The sequence below is a fragment of the Ostrea edulis genome, chromosome 3 (genome assembly GCF_947568905.1).
Source record: "Ostrea edulis chromosome 3, xbOstEdul1.1, whole genome shotgun sequence".
NCBI lineage: Eukaryota > Metazoa > Mollusca > Bivalvia > Ostreida > Ostreidae > Ostrea > Ostrea edulis.
Genome location: NC_079166.1, coordinates 67,172,616 through 67,182,781, shown reverse-complemented (window position 1 = coordinate 67,182,781; position 10,166 = coordinate 67,172,616). Strand labels below are relative to the sequence as shown.

The following is a 10,166-nucleotide window of genomic DNA, read 5'->3' as shown; positions in this document are numbered from 1 at the left end:
TGTTATCAATATTTTTTTTGTAAAGAAAAATAATGTAGAACTTTATATCCCAGACCTAAGTGTCCTGAAAGGGTCATTTGCAAAAGCATGGCAGCGCGGTTAAAACACGCCGTCACGCCAAAAAGCAACACATCGTTACTCTAACACACCTTTACACAATTCGCCTTCGCGCCGATAAGCAATGCGCCGTCACGCTTTTGCAATTGACCCTCTCTGGACACTATCAAAATCGGGTAAAATGGTCAAAGATTCATATAGAAGTTCAATAATCTTCTTAACATAAATGTATCAATAAGTTCAGTAAGGTTGCTATATTACGTGCCTATCTCTCTCTCTCTCTCTCTCTCTCTCTCTCTCTCTCTCTCTCTCTCTCTGTGTGTATGTGTGTGTGTGTGTGTGTGTTTGTGCAATCCAAAAATAAGTAAATATCCACATAAACAATAGTATGAAGAAAAATTAGAATACATGATATAACTCAACCGGTTCCATTTTCAATCTTCAACACTTATAACAATATTGCATAGTTACACTAAAGATTTAACAATGACGTCAAAAGCGCCGGATCTTATTTGCGCTTTCAAAAAGATCATTGTGACATCATGATACAACGTTATGAAGCATTACAGGAAAAAATCACAGTCGACTTTTGGTCTGTGCAAGATATAAGATATACAGTATGTACAATATGTATATATGACTGACAAGTTTGTTTATACAATAATTGATTAATAAAGTTTTTCAATATTTTTAACACATTAAGTCCTACCACTATGGAATTCGATAAAAACATGTTATCATTTCTCGATGTCATGGTATTTAAACGTAACAACCGCAGTACTGACAGACGTGTTTTACAAATTGACAGATACCAAACAATATCTTATGTTTGATATCACCCTAAGCATACAAGAAACAACATTCCATACAATTTAGCAAGCCGCCTCTGCACAAGTTTTTCTAATACTGAAATCCTAACAGTCGCTTGGCGGAATTAGAAAACGCACTTCCACAAAAACGTTACCCAGAGTAATTAATCAAAAACGGAATAAACCAAGCCAAATCCCAAGAAAGAAAGGATCTCCTGAAAGTAAACTCCAAATCCTGTCAAAATGTTCTACCATACGCTTCAACCCACATTCCAAAGAATCCGGAAGTTTTTCAAGGTATCTTAAAAGAATAACCCCCCTATCTTGGAAGAGGGCCCAGACATGAGAAAAATATTGGAATAAATAAACATTATCAAAAATAAACGACAAAGCCCTTCTCTAAAATCAATTCTAACTAGAACATATTTTCCAGTAGCAACAATGAAATCCCTACCGTCAGCAAATGTAATAAGTGAAGTTGCGCCTTCTCTGCTGTAAAGGGTAGCAATCGTCCAGATTTTGTCGTATCCGAAGTTAAATGTCACAGAAAATGGGGCAGGTGAAAGTCTTTCCCACCACAACTTCACATCACCGTCATAAAGGATATTCCTGAGTGTACAAAGTATCCCCTGTTTCCATTACCTAGACATTTTTCTTGATATATTTGAACCTGTAACAAAAGTAACCTGTAGGATTTTATTTCGTGAAATAACACGGGCATAGAATGATACCCTTTTCCGTCATTCTGTCTTCCCGTTCTGATTCTGTTCCCGTTCATTATCTCTCTACGGATGCACATACTCAAATTAAATTTGATACACCATGATAATCTTAAGTATGCATTCTATCTAATTCCAGTTAAATGAAGGGGGAAAAAGTTTTGACACAGTTTTGCCCATTTGACTTTTAAATCAGCAAACACTTCATACTTTCCGCTCATTATCTCATTCATACGTTGACATTGGGATGTAAATCCATCATGATTTTATATTTCTTTTCTTCAAGCCAAGCAACGGTGGAAAAATGGAGAAGGAAGAAATTGAAATTCCAGATGTATCACTACGTTCGGTAAGTTTGTTATATTATGTGCATAAATAGATAGATAGATAGATAAATAAATAGGTAGATAAGTAGATAGATAGATAGATAAATATGTGTATGAATAATCCAAAGTATCAGTAAAGATCCACATAAGTAGTAGTATAATGAAGAAAAGTTAAAGTGCCGAAAGTAACTCAAGAGGTCCCATTTACAATCTTCAAGAGTTATAGCAATATTGCATAGTTACACATTAAAGATTTAACTATGATGTTAAAAGCGCTGGATTGTATTTGCGCTTTAACAAAGATAATTGTGACGTCATGATACAACATTGTGTAGTATTAAAGAAAGAAAACCACAGTCGAATCGTTGTCTGTGCAAGATGTAATTTATACAATATGAACAATATTAATAACAAGTTATATGTGACTGACAAGTTTGTTTACATAGCAGTTGACTTCTGACCTATGTGTTAACAATCAAATAAAACAGTTTATAAAGTGTGAAAATGATGAATTATTAATTATTATTATAACATAATAATTATTGACATCAAAATATAATAATATAATGAAATAATAATATATTATTATTATTATTATTGATTATTATTTAATGAAGTTTTTCAATATTCTAAACACACTAAGCCTTACCATGAATTTCACTATGGAATCCGATAAAACATGTTATCATTTCTCGATGTCATTGCATTTAAAAGTAACAACCGCAGTACTGACAGACGTGTTTTACAAATTGACAGATACCAAACAATATCTTATGTTTGATATCACCCTAAGCATACAAGAAACAACATTCCATACAATTTAGCAAGCCGCCTCTGCACAATTATACCCGATACTGAAATCCATAACCGTCGCTTGGCGAAATCACGAAATGCAATTCTACAAAGACGTTACCTAGGGCAATTAATCAAAAACGGAATAAACCAAGCCAAATCTCAAGAAAGAAAGGATCTCCTGAAAGTAAACTATAAACCCTGTCAAAATGTCCTACCATACGTTTCAACGCAAAATCCAAAGGATCCTGAAGGTTTTCAGGTTATTAAGAACAACCTCCCTATCTTGGAAGAATACCCAGACATGCAAAAAATATTGGAAACATCAAACATTATCAAAAGTAATGACAGGGCCCTTCTCTATAATCAATTCTAGCCAGACCATGTTTTCCAGTAGTAACAATGAAATCCCTACCGTCAGCAAATGTAATAAGTGAAGTGCGTCTTCCCTGTTGTAACGGGTAGCAATAGTCCGGATTTGCCGTATCCGAAGTTAAATGTCACAGAAAATGAGGGAGGTGACAATTTTCCCCACTTCAACTTCATATCATCTTCACAAAGGATAGTACTGGATGTACAAAGAATCCCCTCTTTCCACTTGACATTTTTCTTGAAATATTTGAACCTGTAACAAAAGTAAATCTGTAGGTTTGTATGCGTCCCCCGTGAAATGACAGGGGCATAGGCTGTCACTCGTTTCCATCATTCTGTCTTCCCGTTCTGATTTTGTTCTGATTTTGTTTCCGTCCATTATCTCTCTACGGATGCACATATTCAACTTAAATTTGATACACCATGGAAATATCAAGTTTGAATTCTATTTAAATCCAGTTTGATTGGTTTTAAAACAGTTCTGCCCATTTGACTTATAAATCGGCAAACATTTGTTACTTTCACGGTGGCCGGGAGGTTAGAGCGTTCGCCCCGAATGCGGAAGGCCGGTGTTCAAATCCCGGTCGCGACAGACCAAAGTCGTTAAAACAGGTAGTGACAGTTCCATCGCCAAACGCTCGGAATCAGGTGTGAATGTCACGGGTTCTCGGAGATGACCTTAAAAACCGATGACCCGTGTCACTCTAGGTGTGGCATGCTAAATAATCCTCACTCCTTAATGGCCGTAAGCGCCGAACATAGGCCTAAATTTGAAGCCCTTCACCGGTCTTGGTGACGTCTCAATGTAAGGGAAAAATTTTCGAGCGAAGCGAGACATTAAGCAAGATACAATACAATCCTACTTTCCGGTAATTATCTATTTTATAGATATACATTGGGATGTACATCCATCATGATTTTATATTCCTTTTTTTTCAAGGCAAGCAACAGAGGAAAAGTAGAGAATGAAGAAGTTGAAATTCCAGATGTATCAATAAGTTCGGTAAGCTAGCTATATTATGTGGCTATATATAGATATATTATATATATATATATATATATATATATATATATATATATATATACATATATATATATATATATATATATATATATATCTATATATATATATATATGTGTGTGTGTGTGTGTGTGTGTGTGTGTGTGTGTGTGTGTGTGTGTGTGTGTGTGTGTGTAAAACTTATACGGTACCAATTTTGATGCACCAGATACGCATTTCGACAAATAATGTCTCTTCAGGGAAGATCAACCGAAATGTTTGAAATCCGAAATAACTATGAAGTTTTAGATCTAAATATAGACAAACACAGCGTGCCAAACAAGTGGAGCCAAATTCGTCCAAGGATAAGAGCTATGCATGAGGGAGAAAATCCTTAATTTTGAAATGAATTTCTAAATTTTACAACTACAAGTTTCACACACACACACACACACACACACACACACACACACACACATATATATATATATATATATATATATATATATATATATATATATATATATATATATATATATATATATATTAGAAGTTGATTCTTCGGCAAAGTTGTAAATTAATATTGAAAATCAGAATGACACATTCCATAAAAAACAATAATTTACTGCTAGCGCTTTCTCCATGTCTACATGCCTAAAAAAACTACTAACTCAAGCCAATTTTTCCCCGAATAAGGTCAAACACGTCAAAAAATGTGGTGACCCACGCTGGGGGACGTGCGAATACATAGAAGAGGGTGATTCCATTACTTTTAAATCCGGGAAAATATTGAAAGTCAATGCCAACATGAACTGTAAATCCGAGAACCTTATTTATTGTGCCACTTGCCCAACTTGTGGAGAAAACTACATAGGACAAACGAACAAACTTAATGCGCGAGTAAGGGTGCACAAACAACAAGTAAAAGATCCTAGTGTGCGGAACACCCCATGTAGTAAACAGTTTGCGGAATGCCGGGGTGGTAAATTTAAAGTGTTCCCGTTCTTTAAAATGTGGACTGAAAATGAAATAACTCGCAAAGCCAAAGAGGACTATTTTATTAAACTTTTCAATCCAAGCCTTAATAGAAAATAATTATTTGAATAATTGAACTACAATTTAGCATAATATTTTTACAAAATAGACAATTACCAAACCCTACCGGTTAACGTTATTATGACGTCATAAAGGACTCGTTTAATTGACGTCATAACAAAGACGTTACTAAACAATTTTTGTATACCTATTTGAACTGCCTGATGAACCATGTAGAGATGGAGAAAGCGCTAGCAGTAAATTATTGTTTTTTTATGGAATGTGTCATTCTCATTTTCAATATATATATATATATATATATATATATATATATATATATATATATATATATATATATATATATATCTCCAAAGTCTCTATTTTGTAAGAATACTAAATAAACATTAAAACACTTTTCGAAATATTTCAGCCGTTTCACCAGCCTTCATCAGTCGTGTTTATTAAAATGCATAGCAACTAACGTTGAACAACGTATTATGACGTCACAATGTACATACATCTGAAAGGCAACGTATTGTATCAAAATTGCGTCAAAAACATCTGAAAAATTGCGAGAACTACTGTAATAACCTTCTAAATCATACCTGTAAGTGGACTCTAATTGGTGTAAAGTAAATTCTTGCATATACATAAACATATATGTTTAAAAAAATATTTTAAATAGGTAGTACAGATATACTACACCCAAAAATGTTCATTAAGATAGTTTATAGACACAAAAGTGTTTAATGTTTATATATATATATATATATATATATATATATATATATATATATATGTGTGTGTGTGTGTGTGTGTGTGTGTGTGTGTGTGTGTGTGTGTGTGTGTGTGTGTGTGTCAATGTATAATCCAAAATTTAAGTAAATATCCACAAGTAATAGTACATGTATAATAATAAAAAAGTTAGAATGGCGAAAATAAGTCAATCGGGTCCATTTTCAATCTTCAAGAGTTATGACAATATTAAATAGATGTAGTACACATTAAAGATTTAATTATGACGTCAAAGTGCCGTATTGTATCTACGCTTTAACAAAATTCACTGTGATGTCATGATACAACGTTATGAAGTATAACCGAGAAAAAAACACAGCTGACTTTTGGTGTGTGCAAGATATAAAATATACAATCTGTACAATATTAATAACAATAATTGTGCAGAGGAGGGTTCCTAAATTGTATGGGATGTTGTTTCTTGTATGCTTAGGATAATATCAGAAGTCAACTGCTATGCAAACAAACTTGTCAGTCATATATAACTTGTTATTAATATTGATAAATATAATACGAATATTTATGCTTTTTCATTCATTGTTAGAAGAAAAAATGAATAGAGGAAACAAGACATTTTAAGTATTTGAGGCATCTTGGAAGATGGTAGATGGTATATGAGGTTATTAACTCACATACATTTTTTGAAAACTATTTATCTCTTAAACTAAAGATTTATAGTTCTCATAAAGCAGTGAACAAAATTATCAAAGAATAATTCAAACAAATAGTATATGGGGGAAAATACGAGAATTATATGGAGAACATATTCGGTGAAGCACAGAGGTTACAAGATTTTGCTAGAATTATCGTTCTTTGAAATATCGCTTATGCGAGAATGGAACACAGTTTTCTATATTTACAACCACAATTTGGCATTTTCTTATCAAATTTGAACATATATAAACTAAATATGCTTTAATTTATACGTTGAAAGGGGGATTTCGGTAGTTTCATGGGGCATCTCGTTAATTTCTGGGGGCATTTCGGTAAATTATGGGCATTTTGATAATTCGGGGTACCCTGTTTTCCAGTAACAGCAATGAAATCCTTACCGTCAGCAAATGTAATAAGTCAACTTGCGTCTTTCCTGTTGTAACTGGTAGCAATGGTCCGGATTTTGTCGTATCCGAAGTTAAATGTCACAGAAAATGGGGGAGGTGAAAGTCTTCCCCACCACTTCAAATCATCGTCACAAAGGATACTCCTGGGTGTAAGAATTATTCCCTGTTTCCAATACCTAGATATTTTTTCTTGAAATATTTGAACCTGTAACAAAAGTAAATCTGTAGGTCCTCGTGAAATGACAGGGACATAGGTTGTCTCCCGTTTCCATCATTCTGTCTTCACGTTCTGATTTTGTTTCCGTCCATTATATCTCTACAGATGTACATATTCAACTTAAATTTGATACACCATGATGATATCAAGTTTAAATTATATTTAATTCCAGTTGAACGATAGGGAAGAATGAATAAGTTTTGACACAGTTCTGCCCATTTGACTTATAAATCGAAAACACTTCCTACTTTCCGCTCATTCATACGTAGATATTAAGATGTAAATACATCATGATTTTATATTCCCTTTCTTCAAGCCAAGTAACAGAGGAAAAGTGGAGAATGAAAAAATCGAAATTCCGGATGTATCACGAACATCAAGAAGTTCGGTAAGCTTGTTATATTATGTGCCTATATGTCTATCTATCTATCTATCTATTTTATCTATCTATATATATACATATATAGATAGATAGATAGATAAGGAAAAAAGCATCTCCTGAATGTAAGGTTTTTCAGGCTATTAAGAACAACCTGCCTATCTTGGAAGAAGACCGAGGCATGAGAAAAACCTTGAAAGCATCAAACATTATCAAAAGTAAACGACAAAGTCCTTCTCTCAAATGAATTCTAACCAAAGCATGTTTTCCAGTAGCAAAAATGCAATCCCTACCGTCAGCAAATGAAATAAATCAAGTTGCGCCTTCCTTGTTGTAAATGGTAACAATAGTCCAGACTTTGTTGTATCCGAAGTTAAATGTCACAGAAAAGTCTTCCCCACCACAACTTCATATAACCGTCATAAAGAATATTCCTGAGTGTACAAATTATCCCATGTTTCCATTACCTTGGCATTTTTCTTGAAATATTTGGACCTGTAACAAAAGTACACCTGTAGGTTTTGATGCCTCTGTCAGGAAATGATCGGGACATATGTTGTCTTTCCGTCCATTATATCTCTACGGATGCACATATTAAATTTTATACATCGTGAGAATATCAAGTATAATTTCTATTTAATTCCAGTTGAATGAAAGGGAAAAAACGAATAAGTTTTGAGTGGGTTCTGCCCGTTTGACTTATAAATCGAAAACACTTCATACTTTCCGCTCATTATCTCATTCATACATTGACATTGGGATGTAAATCCATCATGATTTTATATACCTTTTCTTTTTCTTCAAGCCAAGCAACAAAAGAAAATTGGAGAATGAAGATATTGAAATTCCAGATGTATCAATACCGTTGGTAAGTTTGCTATATCATGTGCCGATATATATAAATATATATATATATAGGTAAAAAAAATACACGAAGATGTTTAGTAAAGCTTTAACGCTTTCATTTCAAATCTTCTGAAGATTTGAAATGAAAGCGATAAAGCTTTACTAAACGTCTTCGTGTATCATTTTTATTTTTTACCTATACTTTTACTGATCATTGCGAAAAGTAATTATATATATATATATATATATATATATATATATATATATATATATATATATATATATATATATATGAAAGGTGAAGATAACGAACAGTGATCAATCTCATAACTCCTACAAGCAATACAAAATAGATAGTTGGGCAAACACGGACCCCTGGACACGCCAGAGGTGGGATCAGGTGCCTAGGAGGAGTAAGCATCCCCTGTCGAACGGTTACAGCCGCCGTGAGCCTTATATCCTGTTCATGTAGATGGAGTTATCCGAAGTCAAAATCAGTGTGCGATATATATATATATATATATATATATATATATAGGTTCATGAATCCTAAAATGTACAGTTGATCCCCCCCCCCCCTTGTTCCGAAGATGTTTCATACCAAATTTGAAAAGAATTGGAATGATAGTTATCAAGAAGTTAAAAATTTCTTTTGCTCACACTTTTAATAACTAACCATTTTAGCCCCACCGTAATACCAAACTTCTACCCCTGGGATTTTCAAATTTACAATTTTGGTAAAGGAATACCTGCTCTTTCTAAATATCTATTTAGTTTCAATGTAGTATTAACAACACTAGAGAAGATGTTATTTTAAGTGTATTGTACATAAACACAATATAGTGAGTTTGGCCCTGCCCTGGGGTCAAAACCACTTCCCCGGAGATAATCAAATTTACAATTTTGGTAGAGGCCTTCCTGCTCTACATCACTATGGATTTAGTTTTCGTTAAATATACACGGTTTTAGAAAACAACATTCTTGAAAATTGATGAGGTTTTAACAGTTTTTGCCCCACGCCATAAGCCCCAGGAATGCAGAAATCCTGAAATGTACAGTTTACGTCCCTTAGATGCTTCATACCAAATTACAAAAGAATAGCTTTTCATTTCAAATCAAGATCTTAAAGCTTAATACACGTCTGAAACACTACATGTCATAAATTATCATTGTCTACTGAATTTATATAATCTCTGGTATATGATTCATTTATTTAGCATCAGAAATAAATTGCAGAGAGCTAAGGCTTGATACACAATATTTCCATGTATATACATGTAGGAATGTATGATGAACTAAGAATTTTAAGTGAGTGACAATCTTCTTCTACTTCCTCCATGGCCGACTGGTTAGAGCATCGCGCTCAAAATCACACAGCCTCTCACCTATGTCGGCGTGGGTTCGAATCCCAGTTTACTTTCGGAAGGTCGGTGGTCTCTTCGCAGGTACATTGTATCTGGGTTCTCTCTTCCACGAATAAAAATTGGGTGCCACCATATAACAGAAAAATTGTTGAGTGTGGCGGAAAATATCAATCAATCAATCAATCAATCTTCTCCTTCCATTTGTTTCAACTTTTCATTGTCATTTGTTCAAATTGTTTTCCTTTCATTGAATAATTTTGTTCGTATTTTGAGGTACTGTTCGTTCACCGAAAGATGGAATATGGATGTCACAATATGGGCTTCCATAAAATCTGTTATGTCTTTCTTAAATTTCTTGTAAATGGAAAAGAAAAAAAGTTAAAACAAATGTTTA

General features: G+C 33.6%; 1 long non-coding RNA gene across 1 annotated transcript; it reads left to right on the top strand.

Moving 5' to 3' along the window:
• Positions 1–1,869: 1,869 nt before the first annotated feature.
• Positions 1,870–8,441, top strand: LOC130052744 (uncharacterized). The gene is made up of 3 exons (XR_008801127.1): positions 1,870–1,934; positions 4,016–4,078; positions 8,368–8,441. It is a non-coding gene; the product is annotated as an uncharacterized LOC130052744 (long non-coding RNA).
• The last annotated feature ends 1,725 nt before the right edge of the window (positions 8,442–10,166 follow it).